At 45.9% G+C, this 19504-nt stretch overlaps 1 long non-coding RNA gene across 2 annotated transcripts in view; it reads left to right on the forward strand.

The window, feature by feature from the left end:
- The window catches only part of LOC134987127 (uncharacterized), a 154503-nt gene that overhangs the window by 98300 nt on the left and 36699 nt on the right, over positions 1-19504 (forward strand). For both annotated transcript variants that reach the window (XR_010192862.1, XR_010192856.1), the window contains exon 2: positions 9609-9757. This is a non-coding gene — a long non-coding RNA (uncharacterized LOC134987127). The remainder of the gene's footprint in view (positions 1-9608; positions 9758-19504) is intronic.

The raw sequence follows: 19504 nt of genomic DNA on the forward strand, positions 1-19504 counted from the left end.
TGTGTCACTTGAGCTGCCAACTTGCAAACCAGGAGCTCTTTGCATCTCTAATGATCTGGGTCAGTTGGAAAGAAAGACACGATGTATGACTAAAACCTAAGATCAAGCACAGTCGCCAGTATGTAGTGATCTCATTTCAAGATATTGCCAACCCATGGATTCTTGTGAAGTGAATAAAGAACTTGATTTACAAGTCTGACATGCAGATGAAGCCGCTTTCATCTGAGGTGGCTCCGTCGCATACCAGCGCTCCCGGCGTGACTAGTCATGCTGGAAGCGCACAGAGACACTTCTATTCTAGTGAATGGGGCACATGCGCGTCACGGACCGGTTTGTTATAGACTAGTCCCCAGGCTCAGCAGAATAGCGTGTAATGGCAGTCAATATAGGGGTGATTCCGGTTACTCTGTAAATAGCAGCAAGTCCAAAGAGAATTAGCAGTGCAATTCAACACCAGGGTAGAAAGTGGTAGGAGTCTAAATATTAAATGGCTGTGTCCTCCAAGGCTCAACGCGTTTCGCTGGTACAATCAACCCAGCTTCCTCAGGAGCATATGTTGGAGTGTAAACAGGGCTCATATTTATACCCCTCAGGTGCTATTCTATATGGGATAAAGTAAGAATACTACCAATGAGGTAGAAAGTTGTTTTTTCTGGATGGTTGGTTTGATTATCTGTGAGTCACAGGTGCTAGGACTTAGATTATTACTGAGGGGACTATATGGACTGCCATTACGCACTGCCTTGCTGAGCCTGGGGACTATTCTATAACAAACCAGTATATGCAAAGTGCCTCTATGTACCCAATACGTATTCGTTTCCAGAGAGAATCCTAGCCAGGGTATGAATATTGCTACCAATAGGAGTTAAATATATGTGTAATCTTTTAATGAGTCATATTGCTACTAGCACTCTGATATATATAATTTTTATATGAGTGTATTTATGTATTGTATAAATTTGTTATATTAAATTTGTCTTCATTCCTAAAACTATCCATCCTAGAGATAATTTTTCACATACAGTACAGCCAGCGCTGGTACACACCTCCTTTTTTTAGAGGATGCCTCACTGACAGTTGTAGAACCACTCATAAATAAAGGCAAAAGGACTAAGGGCCTAATTCAGACCTGATCACTGCTGTGCATTTTCGCACAGCGGGTGATCAGGTCTGAACTACGCATGCGCCGTCGCTGCAGTGCACCGGCGCATGCCAGGGAGCCGATGGCCATCTAAGGCCTGTGATCACCTATGCCTAATTGAAAGGCTGAGGCTGTCGCTGGGAGGGAGGGTCGAGCCGGCAGCATTTTGCCGCCGTTTTAGGGGTGCAGTCTGGGCAACGCAGGCATGTCCGGACCTGTGCGGGGGCATGCCATGGCTGCTGCATGACATCACACGCAGCCGCTGCAACCCAGGAAGCGACGAGTAGCTCCCTGCCAGCATACAAAATCATCGCTGCCGTGCGATGCTTTTGTACGTGTGGGGGACGGGGCAGAGTCAGAGATGCGGGGTGGACTAGCCCTGTGCTTGGCGGCCCCACGCATGTCTGTGAAACTAATCGTAAATGTGCTAAATTTAGCACATCTACGATCGGGTCTGAATTAGCCCCTGAAAGGTCTTTCCTTGCCACTGCGTGTGGTGAATGGCATGTTGCCAATTTTCTGTTTTTCAGCACAAAATTTTCCCTTTAATAGAGGTGTATTTTTCTTTGACCCTGTAAAATATTGGCTTTAGTAGATGACATTGAAGGACTAGTATCGTCATGACTGCTGGCAGCAGCTGCAGTGATAGTATTTGGTTGAACTTCTCTAAACTGATCTTTATCCATTTTTCAATTCGCAGCTCACTGCGGGTAATTCATGTTTTGTATGTACGTGAACAAAAATGCACTGTCTGTGATAAAGTACACCGAGCAGTACAAAAGAACAATATATATATTTTTTATATTTTTAAACTTACAGCTCACTGCGGGGAATCAATTTTATATGTCCGTGATAAAAACCGCTCTGTCTGGGATACAGCGCACAGAACAGTACAATAGAACAATTGCATTTTAGTTTAGCAGTTTGCTGACAGTGTCCACCAGGTCCAGTATACTATATATAGCAGTACGGTAGGCCACTGCTGTACCTACCTCTGTGTCGTCACTCGTCATCCATTAAGTATACTATCCATCCATCTACATTGTATACCTGTGGTGCATTTTTTTTAGACTAGTTTAGCAGTTTGCTGACAGTGTCCACCAGGTCCAGTATACTATATATAGCAGACCGGTAGGCCACTGCTGTACCTACCTCTGTGTCGTCACTCGTCATCCATTAAGTATACTATCCATCCATCTACATTGTACACCTGTGGTGCCTTTTTTTTAGACTAGTTTAGCAGTTTGCTGACAGTGTCCACCAGGTCCAGTATACTGTATATAGCAGTACGGTAGGCCACTGCTGTACCTACCTCTGTGTCGTCACTCGTCATCCATTAAGTATACTATCCATCCATCTACATTGTATACCTGTGGTGCCTTTTTTTTAGACTAGTTTAGCAGTTTGCTGACAGTGTCCACCAGGTCCAGTATACTGTATATAGCAGTACGGCAGGCCACTGCTATACCTACCTCTGTGTCGTCACTCGTCATCCATTAAGTATACTATCAATTCATCTACATTGTATACCTGTGGTGCCTTTTTTTTAGACTAGTTTAGCAGTTTGCTGACAGTGTCCACCAGGTCCAGTATACTGTATATAGCAGACCGGTAGGCCACTGCTGTACCTACCTCTGTGTCGTCACTTGTCATCCATTAAGTATACTATCCATCCATCTACATTGTATACCTGTGGTGCCTTTTTTTTGACTAGTTTAGCAGTTTGCTGACAGTGTCCACCAGTATACTATATATAGCAGTACGGTAGGCCACTGCTGTACCTACCTCTGTGTCGTCACTCGTCATCCATTAAGTATACTATCCATCTAGATTCTATACCTGTGGTGCATTTTAGACTAGTTTAGCAGTTTGCTGACAGTGTCCACCAGTATACTATATATAGCAGTACGGTAGGCCACTGCTGTGTACCTACCTCTGTGTCGTCACTCGTCATCCATTAAGTATACTATCCATCTACATTCTATACCTGTGGTGCATTTTAGTTTTGCAGTTTGCTGACAGTGTCCACCAGTATACTATATATAGCAGTACGGTAGGCCACTGCTGTGTACCTACCTCTGTGTCGTCACTCGTCATCCATTAAGTATACTATCCATCTACATTCTATACCTGTGGTGCATTTTAGTTGTGCGCAGTAAATATAGTAGTAGGCCATTGCTATTGATACTGGCATATAATTCCACACATTAAAAAATGGAGAACAAAAATGTGGAGGTTAAAGGGAAAGATCAAGATCCACTTCCACCTCGTGCTGAAGCTGCTGCCACTAGTCATGGCCGAGACGATGAAATGCCATCAACGTCGTCTGCCAAGGTCGATGCCCAATGTCATAGCAGAGAGCATGTAAAATCCAAACAAAAAAGTTCAGTAAAATGACCCAAAAATCAAAATTAAAAGAGTCTGAGGAGAAGCGTAAACTTGCCAATATGCCATTTACGACACGGAGTGGCAAGGAACGGCTGAGGACCTGGCCTATGTTCATGGCTAGTGGTTCAGCTTCAAATGAGGATGGAAGCACTCATCCTCTCGCTAGAAAAAAGAAAAGACTTAAGCTGGCAAAAGCACAGCAAAGAACTGTGCGTTCTTCAAAATCACAAATCCCCAAGGAGAGTCCAATTGTGTCGGTTGCGATGCCTGACCTTCCCAACACTGGACGGGAAGAGCTTGCGCCTTCCACCATTTGCACGCCCCCTGCAAGTGCTGGAAGGAGCACCCGCAGTCCAGTTCCTGATAGTCAAATTGAAGATGTCACTGTTGAAGTACACCAGGATGAGGATATTGGTGTTGCTGGCGCTGGGGAGGAAATTGACAAGGAGGATTCTGATGGTGAGGTGGTTTGTTTAAGTTAGGCACCCGGGGAGACACCTGTTGTCCGTGGGAGGAATATGGCCATTGACATGCCTGGTCAAAATACTAAAAAAATCAGCTCTTCGGTGTGGAATTATTTCAACACAAATGCGGACAATAGGTGTCAAGCCATGTGTTGCCTTTGTCAAGCTGTAATAAGTAGGGGTAAGGACGTTAACCACCTCGGAACATCCTCCCTTATAAGTCACCTGCAGCGCATTCATCATAAGTCAGTGACAAGTTCAAAAACTTTGGGTGACAGCGGAAGCAGTCCACTGACCACTAAATCCCTTCCTCTTGTAACCAAGCTCCTGCAAACCACACCACCAACTCCCTCAGTGTCAATTTCCTCCTTACCCAGGAAAGCCAAAAGTCCTGCAGGCCATGTCACTGGCAAGTCTGACGAGTCCTCTCCTGCCTGGGATTCCTCCGATGCATCCTTGAGTGTAACGCCTACTGCTGCTGGCGCTGCTGTTGTTGCTGCTGATAGTCGATCGTCATCCCAGAGGGGAAGTCGGAAGACCACTTGTACTACTTCCAGTAAGCAATTGACTGTCCAACAGTCCTTTGCGAGGAAGATGAAATATCACAGCAGTCATCCTGCTGCAAAGCGGATAACTGAGGCCTTGGCAGCCTGGGCGGTGTGAAACGTGGTTCCGGTATCCATCGTTAATTCAGAGCCAACTAGAGACTTGACTGAGGTACTGTGTCCCCGGTACCAAATACCATCTAGGTTCCATTTCTCTAGGCAGGCGATACCGAAAATGTACACAGACCTCAGAAAAAGACTCACCAGTGTCCTAAAAAATGCAGTTGTACCCAATGTCCACTTAACCACGGACATGTGGACAAGTGGAGCAGGGCAGACTCAGGACTATATGACTGTGACAGCCCACTGGGTAGATGTATTGCCTCCCGCAGCAAGAACAGCAGCAGCGGCACCAGTAGCAGCATCTCGCAAACGCCAACTCGTTCCTAGGCAGGCTACGCTTTGTATCACCGCTTTCCAGAATAGGCACACAGCTGAAAACCTCTTACGGCAACTGAGGAAGATCATCGCAGAATGGCTTACCCCAATTGGACTCTCCTGGGGATTTGTGACATCGGACAATGCCAGCAATATTGTGCGTGCATTACATCTGGGCAAATTCCATCACGTCCCATGTTTTGCACATACCTTGAATTTGTTGGTGCAGAATTATTTAAAAAATGACAGGGGCGTGCAAGAGATGCTGTCGGTGGCCCGAAGAATTGCGGGCAACTTTCGGCATTCATGCACCGCGTACAGAAGACTGGAGCACCACCAAACATTCCTGAACCTGCCCTGCCATCATCTGAAGCAAGAGGTGGTAACGAGGTGGAATTCAACCCTCTATATGCTTCAGAGAATGGAGGAGCAGCAAAAGGCCATTCAAGCCTATACATCTGGCCACGATATAGGCAAAGGAGTTGGAATGCACCTGACTCAAGCGCAGTGGAGAATGATATCAACGTTGTGCAAGGTTCTGCAACCCTTTGAACTTGCCACACGTGAAGTCAGTTCAGACACTGCCAGCCTGAGCCAGGTCATTCCCCTCATCAGGCTTTTGCAGAAGAAGCTGGAGACATTGAAGGAGGAGCTAAAACAGAGCGATTCCGCTAGGCATGTGGGACTTGTGGATGGAGCCCTTAATTCGCTTAACCAGGATTCAAGTGTGGTCAATCTGTTGAAATCAGAGCACTACATTTTGGCCACCGTGCTCGATCCTAGATTTAAAACCTACGTTGTATCTCTCTTTCCGGCAGACACAAGTCTGCAGAGGTTCAAAGACCTGCTGGAGAGAAAATTGTCAAGTCAAGCGGAACGTGACCCGTCACCATCTCCTCCTTCACATTCTCACGCAACTGGGGGTGCGAGGAAAAGGCTAAGAATTCCGAGCCCACCCGCTGGCGGTGATGCAGGGCAGTCTGGAGCGAGTGCTGACATCTGGTCCGGACTGAAGTACCTGGCAACGATTACTGACATGTCGTCTACTGTCACTGCATATGATTCTCTCACCATTGAAAGAATGGTGGAGGATTATATGAGTGACCACATCCAAGTAGGCACGTCAGACAGTCCATACGTATACTGGCAGGAAAAAGAGGCAATTTGGAGGCCCTTGCAGAAACTGGCTTTATTCTACCTAAGTTGCCCTCCCTCCAGTGTGTACTCCGTTAGAGTGTTTAGTGCAGCCGCTCACCTTGTCAGCAATCGGCGTACGAGGTTACTTCCAGAAAATGTGGAGAAGATGATGTTCATCAAAATGAATTATAATCAATTGTGCATGTCCTGTTTATACAACATAAGGGTGGGTGGGAGGGCCCAAGGACAATTCCATCTTGCACCTCTTTTTTCTTTCATTTTTCTTTGCATCATGTGCTGTTTGGGGACAATTTTTTTGAAGGGCCATCCTGCCTGACACTGCAGTGCCACTCCCAGATGGGCCAGGTGTTTGTGTCGGCCACTTGTGTTGCTTAGCTTAGTCACACAGCGACCTTGGTGCACCTCTTTTTTTCTTTGCATCATGTGCTGTTTGGGGAGTATTTTTTTGAAGGGCCATCCTGTCTTGATTGACACTGCAGTGCCACTCCCAGATGGGCCAGGTGTTTGTGTCGGCCACTTGTATCGCTTAGCTTAGTCACACAGCGACCTTGGTGCGCCTCTTTCTTTTTTTTGCATCATGTGCTGTTTGGGGAGTATTTTTTGGAAGGGCCATCCTGTCTTGATTGACACTGCAGTGCCACTCCTAGATGGGCCAGGTGTTTGTGTCGGCCACTTGTGTCGCTTAGCTTAGTCAAACAGCGACCTTGGTGCGCCTCTTTTTTTCTTTGCATCATGTGCTGTTTGGGGACTATTTTTTTGAAGTGCCATCCTGTCTGACACTGCAGTGCCACTCCTAGATGGGCCAGGTGTTTGTGTCGGCCACTTGGGTCGCTTAGCTTAGTCACACAGCTACCTCATTGCGCCTCTTTTTTTCTTTGCATCATGTGCTGTTTGGGGACTATTTTTTTGAAGTGCCATCCTGTCTGACACTGCAGTGCCACTCCTAGATGGGCCAGGTGTTTGTGTCGGCCACTTGGGTCGCTTAGCTTAGTCACACAGTGACCTTGGTGCGCCTCTTTTTTTTTCTTTGCATCATGTGCTGTTTGGGGACAATTTTTTTGAAGTGCCATCCTGCCTGACACTGCAGTGCCATTCCTAGATGGGCCAGGTGTTTGTGTCGACCACTTGGGTCGCTTAGCTTAGCCATCCAGTGACCTCGGTGCAAATTTTAGGACTAAAAATAATATTGTGAGGTGTTCAGAATAGACTGAAAATGAGTGGAAATTATGGTTATTGAGGTTAATAATACTATGGGATCAAAATGACCCCCAAATTCTATGATTTAAGCTGTTTTTGAGGGTTTTTTGAAAAAAAACACCCGAATCCAAAACACACCCGAATCCGACAAAAAAATTTCGGTAAGGTTTTGCCAAAACGCGTCCGAATCCAAAACATGGCCGCGGAACCGAACCCAAAACCAAAACACAAAACCCGAAAAATTTCCGGTGCACATCACTAAATATAACCCACCCAAATCTAACTCTCCCTGCAAATGTTATATCTGCCCCTCCTGCAGTGCACATGGTTTTGCCCAACTATTAACAAATTTGCTGCTACGATTAGATCTGAATTACCCCCTTTGTGTGTGCAATTACTCTCAAGATCCCATGGAAATAATAGTAAATCGGTAAAAGTTAGAGATGAGCGGGTTCGGATTTGCTTGGTTCTTTACGCCAGAATTATCGCCATTTCTTCTTTTCTGGATTTTTCTTATCGGCTAACCAAAACATGTGATGTCCGATAGCCAATAAGGAGATTTGGGTAAATCCGAGTAAAACCGAATCCGCTCATCTCTAGTAAAAATAGACTGCCCTGTAGAATTAGTTAGCAAACAGTGAATCCATTTCCCTACATATAAATTTTATAACAGGAAGGAATTTAGGGGTCTATTTACTAAGCCTTGGATAGAGATAAATCCGATGGAAATAAAGTCCCAGCCAATCAGCTCCTAACTGTCATTTTTCAAACACAGCCTGTGACATGGCAGTTAGGAGTAAATTGTCTGGGACTTTATCTGCATCGGATTTATCTCCATCCAAGGCTTAGTAATTAGAAGATTACTACACCCAATACAGCGACCGGTTCCTTTCTCTTCAGTAGTCTTTTCAAAATACAGTAAGTGAAAAATGCATAGCAATTATAATTATGAATTGTGCTTTACAGATAATAACATAAACCACTTAAACCACTTAATCATTCATTCAAGTGTCCATTTATTTTAGAGAACTGAAGTGATTAAAATAACAAATCTGAAACCGGTTATTAATAAAATTAAAAATACATTTTCCATAGTGACTATATCTTCAGCTATGCATAATGTATAATAATATATTCTAGCAGTACTTTCATCAATACCTAGAAATAAAGTTGTGACTTTGCCTGTAATTATCACATTTTTAGGCAATTTAATCTAAGACGTATTGTATATAGGATATCTGGGTCAAGATACAAATTTTTTAAATTTCTGTCTGTTTGTTTTTATTTGTGTTTGTTTGTTTGTTTGTTTGTTTGTTTGTTCTGGGTTCACGTAAAGACTCTTGAAATTATTTTGATATACCTTCACTATTCTATATGATATTTATCATGGAATTGGATAAACTATATATCTTTGTGCCTTTATTTAAGGGGGGTAAGTAGTAAAGAAAAAATTGTGCTCATTAAGGCTGGGGCCACACATAGCGGACAAATGAGCACACGGATCCTGTTCTGCGGGATGCCGCAGAACAGGATACCACCAGTGACACATGGGATTTTATAGTACGCATGTGTAAACACAGTCGTTGAAATGTATGTGTTCACACTGAAATTCCGTCGTCCTGCCATCCGCCCCAACCGCAGCATGCTGCGGTTGGATCCGATGGCAGCGGGACTGCCGCACATGTGTGGGTACCTGCATAGGTGCCCATGTGCAGTCTCCTTGCGGCCAAGTGGGTCCCGCTGAACGGGACCCACTTGGCCGCTATGTGTGGCCCCAGCCTAAGGCGTAACCTCAGGGTAAATGGGGGGGGGGCAAGGCGCAGCTGGCAGCAATCTATTTAATGCTGTTGGTCAAATAAATAAAAAATCAGCAGAAGGGACTTCAATGTGATTAAAGATGCGGCAACAGCTAGTTTACTTATAAGATTATCTATATAACTTCATAAATTATAGACAAGTGCACATACAGTAGTTAGACATACAACTGAAAATGTATCTCTTAAGGTTGTTAAGTATACAATATGGTAATATGTATTAAATATAATGTAATTCTTTAAATGTACAATTATTATAATCTTCATTTATAATACTTTTTTTATTACGCATCAGAGTGTAGAAGAAGAAAAAGATACAAATAAATTGAAAAATGGACATGTAAAACATACATTACAATAAACAAATAGTCTTGTATATCTATCTATCTATCTATCTATCTATCTATCTATCTATCTATCTATCTATCTATCTAATCGGTAATTCTTCCCCACCTGTGGTTAGGTGATTTCAGGAAAAAAGTAGAGGCGGCACTCCACGGATGTGTGTTGGAAAAATTTGTATTAGAGCAACATGGCAACGCAGTGAAAACAGTGCTCAAAAATGGGCTACATCATCTCACAATGTTTCAAGGCTGAATGCTTTTTCATCAGGTGAGGCAACCTTAACATGTTAAATCAATCGAAACCAAAGGGGAATAGAGGAGGTAAAAAGGGTTAAGGTTGGAGCTTGAGACAGATGTGGTAGGTAATAGGATAGGGGTGTCATCCTTCAGCATATTACAGTCATGACATTGTAAAACAGGTAGCATTACAAACTGTCTAAAAAAATAAGAATTCAACAGTAAGCCAGGTATCTGGTTGAGCTTAATTAAACCCTTAGGTGATTTCAAGATAGCACCCCCCCCCCCCCGACCCTCCCCCCCCCAAAAAAAAAAAAAAGTTTTTGATTGCTGCATTAAATTGTGGTTCTTGCTCTGACTGGGATAGTTCATTAGACCTATGCCTTTGTAGGTCATTACCCTCACATAAGGATATTTCTGTCTATTAAAGATTCCTAAGTGAGAACCTAGATCATGACTTGGTCAGTCAGGAGATGCACCGATGATTTAGAACAAAGGTTGCTGAGATAACGCATACTGCTGACTACCAGTACATATATCGAGCGCTTCTTGAATATGTATCATAGAACCTATTTGTTCCCCCACAGATGGTATAAAATGGGTTTATCCAATTCTCATACTTGCCCTAAATGTGCCAGGCAGGATGCTGTCCTTTTTCACTGTCTTTGGGAGTGTCCAGTTGTCCAGGGCTTCTGGAGGCAGGTAACGCAATAAGCCAAGACCAACTTAGTCAACTCTGAACCTTGTACTCCTTAGTGAGTCGTTCTGGGTATTTTTCTTAGGGGGCAGAGACTTACTCCAGGCAGTAGGAAATTATTGCTTGCTATAAGTGCTGTGGAAAAAAAGATCATTCTACACGATTGGATACACCCAACCCCTATTCATTTTCAATTATATTGGGAGAAACTTACTTTTATTTTTCAAATGGACTTGGACGAGACTATGGCGTCTATTTACTAAGCCTTGAATGGAGATAAAGTGGATGGAGATAAAGTACCAGCAAATTAACTCCTAACTACCATGTCACAGGCTGTGTTTGAAAAATGACAGTTAGGAGCTGATTGGCTGGTACTTTATCTCCGTGTACTTAATCTCCATCTAAGGCTTAGTAAATAGACCCCCAAGTTTGATAAGGGGAAGAAGCTCTCTTCCTTTTTTGACACATTGTAAAGTTTTATTGCAACTTTGACAATATCAACGCAATCCCAGATTTATAATAGCATGCGTCTGAGCCAGTGGTATGAAACTCGAATGTCTATATATTGTAATAGATGCTCATGGAAGTATCCTGGATCTGTTTGTTGTATATTGCTTATCATGTGTAATGTTTCACATGCTTGATTTATGCCTATGTCTTGCACAATTATATACAGTGTTTTTGCTTAAAAAAAAAACTATAGTTCTTGCAGTAGAGATCAATAGATAGATAGATAGATAGATAGATAGATAGATAGATAGATAGATAGATAGATAGATAGATAGATAGATAGATAGATATTAGCCAGTAGGAGTTTGGGGTGGTTGTTAAGGTATGTTTATAGGCAACCGTTGGCCGGCAGCTGTCCCCATTTTCAGGAAGTCCCACCCACCTCCTTATTTTTTATTTCTTTATGTTGTCAATACATGGTAGTGGTAGTGGTGGTAAAACATATGAATAGTTCAAATTGTTAATGTTTATTAGCTAATGTTTATTCTTCCTTGTGTTATGTGATGGCCAATACAGATTTCCCTCTAGGGTTAGGACACAAGCCTGTACAGGTGGGTTATTGATTTTATGCAGAGTTGAATACCAACGTTTGATTGTATGAATCGTTTGTTGTCATGTTTTGCCATCCGTTCTTGGTCCAACACCATGCTAAACATAATCATTAAATTTCATGTTGAACAAGGATAAACCAATTTCAATTTGATTGCCAAATAAGTTTGACCATAATTTTTTAAAGCCAACTCCTGTTGTCTGTTTCTTTGTTTATTATAGACGTTTTAAGTTGTAAGTATTTAAGGGAGTCTGGGGCAGATGTATTAAGCCTGGAGAAGGGATAATGAAGTGATAGAGCAGTGATAAGTGCAAGGTGATAACGCACCAGACAATCATTACGGATTTGAAAAATGACAGGTGCTGGTGCATTATCACCTTCCACTTATCACTGCTTTATCACTTCTCCAGGTTTAATACATCTGCCCCCTGTGTGACGAAGGCAACTGATATTTTAATATGCTGCTGCTATTGTTTTTAAATGTTCACATAATTTGCTAATTGCATATAAAATAAAATATTCCTTATTTTTTACATTGACCTATCTTGTAGTTTCAGTTATGTAAAATATAGGTTATGTGTTGCATGTTGTTCTATTCCCTATGCTGTTTATACTGCACTAATATTTATTCCCTTGTTTTAAAAGTTATCTAATACCATAAATATATATATATATTCCATAGACAAAAAACCTTACGGTTTCACATGTCCCATTAAGGCTTCTTAGACATGATCGAAATTTCAGAAACCTGTTGTAACTCTTCCACTCAAACTCCAAAAAGCAATGAAATTCCGATCATTAAGGCTGACGCCTTAATGGACGTGTTCCTTGCGCAATACAGATATGGTATGCCATCACAGCCTGTGGGTAAGTGCAGATTCAGCACTCTCACAGAGTGAGATTGCTGTCACTCACACAATGGTGGAGCTGCTAATTCACAGATTTGTGTGCTCATTGGAATACACACATGCAGTCTATGCAACTGAAGGTCTGAGCAGTTTTGTGGTGCTCCCATCCCACACAGTGCCCACAACCATCCCATTCGGTCACCACAACCATCCCACCTTGTTACAACATCCTTCTGACTCCATACATCCATCTCACATAGTATACACATTTAGCTCCCTCAAACATCTTGGTTAATTGCTAAAACTATAATACCCTATCTACGGTCTATGCATCTACACTTACTTCCCCTATACACCCCCATGCTGCCCTGTCTTCCCCAATCCCTACTGCTGTGTTCTCCCATCTGTGCTAGTCTGTACTAACTTATCTGCACCATCTGTCTTTCCCCACCTGTGCCTTGTCTGTACCACCGTTTCCTTCTCTGTGCTGCTCAGTGTTTCCTTCTTCAACGTCACTCTGCCTCCTTCAGTACATGGCACACTATTTTCTCTCCCATCTGCACCAGTTTTCTACCCATCCATGCCAGTGTTTTCAACCCATCTGCACCGCTCTGTCTCCCTTCCCATACTTGCTGCTTAATCTACCCCCTATCCACACCACTCTTACCCCATTCATGTAGCTGACATCCTGAAGGTAAATTTCGTGGATCATGTGCTCTTGGCAGGGGGATAACCGCTACAGCCCACCCCCCAGTGGTCTGGAAACGCCTCCGTTGTGCAGACCATGCCCTGCCAATGGCATGCTAACGCTGTTTGCACGCCCCCCTCCTTCCCCGCAACCACCTCTGCCTATCAATCAGGCAGGGTGATCGCAGCCAGTGAGATGCTGATAGCATCTCACTGGGCTCCTGGGGTACGCACGCACAGTGCGGCCATTGCACGTGCGCACCTCACAAACTAATTCAGACTGCGATTGCTGCTGCTGCGGTCTGAATTACCCCGTGTTTCTTTGTCCCCCCCATCAGTGCTGCTTAGTGTTCAACTCTATCCACACACTTCTGTTCCCCCATCCACACCGCTCTCCTCCCTCCAATCAACAACACTCTTACCTCATCTGAGCAGCTTTGTCTTCCGCTCAGACCTTCAGTTGCATAGACTGCATGTGTGTATTCCAATGAGCACACAAATCTGTGAATTAGCAGCTCCACCATTGTGTGAGTGACAGCAATCTCACTCTGTGAGAGTGCTGAATCTGCACTTACCCACAGGCTGTGATGGCATACCATATCTGTATTGCGCAAGGAACACGTCCATTAAGGCGTCAGCCTTAATGATCGGAATTTCATTGCTTTTTGGAGTTTGAGTGGAAGAGTTACAACAGGTTTCTGAAATTTCGATCATGTCTAAGAAGCCTTAATGGGACATGTGAAACCGTAAGGTTTTTTGTCTATGGAATTTCATCGCTTTTTTTAAATTTATTCTTTTTATTCAGAAATGTAAAATTTCACTGTAAGAATAAACATTTGATTTTTTAAATGTTTAATGAAAATGTTCGTATAACATCACTGTTCTGTGCAAAATTATTTTATTAACCAAACCGAATTGTTTAAGGTCCATACACACTTAACAATTTAATGAGCAACGTCGCTCATTTTCCCCCTCTTTGAGCGATGTCGCTCGTTTTATCGTTAAGTGTGTATGCCGCCAGCGACGAACGATGCGCGGCCCCGCGGGTCGGCAACAATCGTCGCTGTCGGTAGGTCATGCATGAAGGATGTGGACTGTCGTCCACGACCTTCATGCAGGGCTGGCGGGGGCGTGACGTCACTGAGCGATATGAGCGGTCATATCGCTCAGCGTGTACAGTTGGCCGCCGGCCGGCAGGGGGAAACATTAGATGATGTCGCTCACAGAGCGACATCGTTTAATGTGTATGGGCCTTTAGACTTTGGTCAAAATATTTTGCTGCCTTTGCAGCTGATGCAGGGAGGGGGGTAGGCGGCAGCAGCCTGTGACTGAGGCTGGAGGTAGGCGTGAAATGCATTGCTTGTACGTGTGAGTGCGTGGTGTCAGGTGCTGCGCGTGTATATGTGTGTGTGTGTCAGGTGCTGCCTGTGTATCAGCTCCTGTGTGTGTGTGTATGTGTGTCAGGTGCTGCGTGTATATACGAGTGTGTCTGATGGTGCGTGTGTATGCGTCAGCTGCCGCACGTGTATGTGTGTCAGGTGTTGCGGGTGTATATGTGTGTGAGTATCAGGTGCTCCGCGTGTGTACAAGGGTAGGTCTGGTGCTGTGCATGAATACGTATGTCTGTGTCAGGTGCTGCGCGTGTACATGTGTGCATCAGGTGCTGCGCGTGTACATGAGTGTGCATTAGGTGCTGCGCGTGTACATGAGTGTGCGTCGGGTGCTGCGTGTGTACACGAGTGTGCATTAGGTGCTGCGTGTGTACATGAGTGTGCGTCAGGTGCTGCGCGTGTACATGTGTGTGCGTCAGGTACTACACGTGTCTATGTGTGTGTGAGTAAGGTGCTGCATGTGTATGTGTGTGTCTGATGGTGTGCGTGTATATGTATGTGTCAGGTGCTGCGTGTATATGCATGTGTCAGGTGCTGCATGTTTATTTAATTGTGTCTGATGCTACGTGTGTGTGTCAGGTGCCGCACGTGTATATGTGTGTGTGTCAGGTGTTGCGCGTGTATGTGTGGGTCAGGTGCTGCATGTTTATTTTATTGTGTCTGATGCTACGTGTGTGTGTGTCAGGTGCCGCACGTGTATGTGTGTGTCAGGTTGCGCGTGTATGTGTATGTCAAGTGCCGTTCCCCTTCTTCCCATCCCAGCTCTCTCTGTAGAATACAGCTCTGCACCCAGAGAGAGGGAAAGACTAGGGGGCTGATCACTGCACTGCTCACTTTTTGGTCATGAGTTCGGCCTCCTGTTTCTTCCAGTGCTGTGTTCCTGCAGCCCAGCCCTCCCTGTTGTGCCAGAGAATCAGCCCTTCCTTCCCCTGCCAGAGAGAGAGAGCCAGAGGCAGAGACACTCTTCCCGTAGCTGGCTTACCCCCAGTACTTCAGCACTGGCCATGCGGCAGTCAACAAAGGAGACCAGCAGGGGGTTCTGGCAGCATCAGCTGTGGCCGCAGCTGGATCGGGGAGGCCTGTAGTGTCTGAGGTGGGCAGCACTTCCTCCGCCGCTGTCACCTTCCCCTGCCGGAGAGAAAGCCAGAGACATACCCTTCCCGCAGCTGGGCTACCCCTAGTACCTCAGCGCTGGCCAGGCGGAAGTCTATGGAGGGGACCGGCAGGGGTTTCAGGCCACAGCAGCAGCGGCCGCAGCCAGATCAGGGAGGCCTGCAGGGTCAGAGCTGGGCAGCACTTCTACCAACACTGTCACCTCTGTGCTGGGCATGTACACCAGTCCGTACGGACGGAGGTGTCCACAACAGGCAGCAGTATAATGAGTCAGACAAACTCATTACACGCCGCCCACTGCTGCGCCGCATGCACTCGATGGAGGAAGCCTAGATGCGGTCCCCAGCTGCAGCGAGGGAGAAGGGTGATCACATCACCCTTCAACCCGGCACCTCACAATCAGCTGGGGATCTGCAGTAGCTTCATCTCTCTCTTCCTCTCTGACAGCACAGCAGCCCCTCTGGGTCCCATGTAGCTCTGCCCCCCTGCTCAGAGTTCACTCGGCCTCTCCTGATTAAAAAGAAAATAAGAGACTGACCTGCTGCTCAGATGCGAGGAGGGGACGGGCGGTAGGTCCTCTGTGAGTACACTACACAGTCAAAATTAACTCTGACTCCTCACAACAGTGTGGACTGCGGGCGACGTCAGACGCCAATTTGGGTGTGCTTGCCGCACTACCTGCCCATCAAGCCCAACGTGGTGCCATGGTGCAGCCCCGCCCACTATACGGATTCCATTTTGTATTAGGAACCCTATAACAGCATTCTGACATCCCTCCCCATGATGCTGCCATCCATACACTGCCGCTCTCACACAACTGTACACTGCTGCTCTCATACATCCATACACTGCCGCTCTCATACATCCGTACAACCCCGCTCTCATACATCCGCACACTGCCGCACTCTTACAGCCGCACACTGCCGCACTCTTACAGCCGCACACCATTGCACTCTTACAGCCGCACACCATTGCACTCTTACAGCCGCACACCATCGCACTCTTACAGCCGCACACCATCGCACTCTTACAGCCGCACACCATCGCACTCATACAGCTGTACATTGCCGCTCTCATACATCCGCACACTGCCGCTCACATCTATACAAACATAGCCTTCATACATCTACACATCCAATCCCCGCGCAAGGGAACACTGAAATCACTATCACTTTTGCCCGGGGTGTGACCACAGCCAGCCACTACTCCGGCCACCTTCTTGTGACACCAAAATGCATCTTACCTATCATCAGGGTGGTGCTGCTGCTGGGGGTGGGTTGCTGCCTCAGTCTCCAGGTTGGTGCTGCGATTGGAGGGGGTACTGCTTCCCTGTGCTGCCACTGTCTCCCGGATCATCGTGCCACTGGCTGAATTGCAGCTTGACGCTACTGCTGCCGGGAGTAACAGCTTCCTGGCTGTTGTTGCTGGTGGCTGCCTACTGCTCATTGCCACCGGAACACTGACCGGCTCGGCAGTGATGCTGGCGGAGGAGTAGTGGCGGTGGGGTGGGGGGGTGCCTGCTCCCTTCCCTCGAGCATGCTGCAGTGTACAAAAATAAATAATAAATAGAGAGCTTACCAGGGTGAGAGTCTGTATGGATCACAGTGATTACATGGGGCACAGCAAAAGGACACCTTGCTGTGAGGGGCTCTGCCCACACAGATTGCTGCACCCTCTCTGATGTCAGCCGCTGCCCTCTCGTTCTCTGGGCGGCTAGTTCCAGTGTGAAGTAGGAGAGGAAGAGAACACACAGGAGAGCAGCCCTGATATATAACAGAGGTGGAAGTTCTATAGGCAGCAGAGACGGAGACCAGCCAGCCAGTCTCCCAGTGCCCTGATCACTACACGCCTCCAGCACAGCATTACAGGAGGGTCCTATAGTGCTGCCCTGAGCTAACAGGTGTGTGTACCAAGTGTACCCCGTACAGTGTGCTGCGCCCTGGTGTCTCTGAGAGGGGTGAGGTCACCGTGCCGCTTTAGTATATGGCTTTTCCTTAGTACTGTACGTTACAGCCCTGCACTAGTGGTGGCAACTCTGCCCTATGTGAACCTGTGAGGTTATTTTCCTATTTACAGAATAACCGGGGAGAAGGCGGCCATATTGCGGCTCTCAAGTGAAGGCACTCTAATACACCCCCTGCTGGCGGCCACTGTGCAGGCGCAACAAATTGAAATGCCCGATCTCTAATGGGGCATATTTCTCTTAATTAAAAAAAACCTGTAACTTTCTGAAAAACCACAACCCCAAAAGGCACTTCACTGGGACATGCTCTATCTAATAAAACAAACCCCAAGTCATATATATATATATATATATACACACACACACACACACACACACACACACACACTCATGTATATACATGTATACACAAATACACGTATGTCCATGTTTATGTATGTATAATACATTGATAGAGTACATTATATTTATGAATTAATTGCTTCCCGATTCTGCAGCAGCATCATCAGCACCACCAGTGTTACTCACAGTCACTTCACACTGACTGCTGCACAACACATCACTTAATTTCCGGGCCGCCCGCCACTGGTGAAGAGACATGGGAGTTGAAGGACCAGCAGTGCCACGTTGAGCGGAAGTATTGTGAATTAGTTACCCACACACTCCTTGTGACACCTGCTCCCCGTCTGCCCTCCCACCCGCCGCCTGCCGTCCGGTACCCGCACTGACAAGTAAGTCTCAGCAGAATGTGTCTGCCGGCGGCTCCCAGTCCCCAAGTGGTGTGGCGGCCGCGGCACACTAGGACTGAGAGACCGCAGCGGGAGGAAAGCACAGGTGGGCGGGAGTAGAGCATGGGCGGACATCACCAAGTCACATTGCAAGGTGACGCCAGTCCCCCCAGTGAGGCCGCCAACTAATGCACTCAGCATAGTATTAGCAGCAGGCAGAGGGGGGGCGGGCGCATCGGTGGTGGGAGGTACGGAAATGAGCTGCAGGCTAGGCTCCACCGATCACACACTCAGTGATCACTGTGCTACAGCAAGCGTGGCGTGCAGCGATGCTGGACATTAGGGAGTGCCTGTGCGCACCAGGCACCCCCTGTACGCACGCCTATGCGCTACCACCCCCCATATGCCACACTACATCACTATGCTATAGCCCTCCCATATGCTGCACTTCATAATTACACTATACCCCCCATACAACATACTACATCACCACACTACACTACTCACAATAAAATTAAAGCATCCCAGTTCCTCATTCTTAATGAGCTCACGTGAGTTCTCTTCCCAACGGAGCTCCAGACCAAGTAACAATGAAGACACCAGCAGCGTGTAGGGGCATGCCTGGTCCACTTGTCAGGAGAGAGCAGTCACTGGAGGGTAAGAAGGGGGCGGGGCCTAGTCCTACAGACGGGAGAGAGCACAGACAGGAGAGAGCAAGGTACAGGGGTACAAGGGGACGGCTGATGTGAAGAAGGGGGCGGGGCCTATTCTTACAGGCTTTCAAAATTCGATTTTTTTAAAAAATTCGACATTTGACAAATTCGACTTTTCTGCAATGGTACAAATGCGGCAATTCGACAAAAGTATATTCAATTGAAGTTTGTAAATTCGACAACAGTGCTTTTAAACAGTAAATTCGTCATTTTCAATCCGCCACACTTGCTGGCGGAATCTAATAAAAAAAATGTAAAAACATGTTTTTTTTGCAGTTTTCTTTTTTGGTAATATCATATCTATTTATATTAGAAGGGATTAGGTACTTAGTTTGTCTTTTTTGGAGGCACAAGTATTATTTATATATTTTTTAAAAGATTATTATTATTTTTTAAATGGAATGTGAAAAACCCGTAAAAAAAATTGCGTGGAGTCCCCCCTTAAAGCATAACCAGCCTCGGGCTCTTCGAGCCGGTCCTGGTTCTAAAAATCCGGGGGAAAAACGGACAGGGGATCCCACGTATTTTTAAAACCAGCACCAGGCTCTGCGCCTGGTGCAAAAAATACGGGGGACAAA

Source organism: Pseudophryne corroboree, chromosome 2, assembly GCF_028390025.1.
Source record: "Pseudophryne corroboree isolate aPseCor3 chromosome 2, aPseCor3.hap2, whole genome shotgun sequence".
NCBI classification, from domain to species: Eukaryota; Metazoa; Chordata; class Amphibia; order Anura; family Myobatrachidae; genus Pseudophryne; species Pseudophryne corroboree.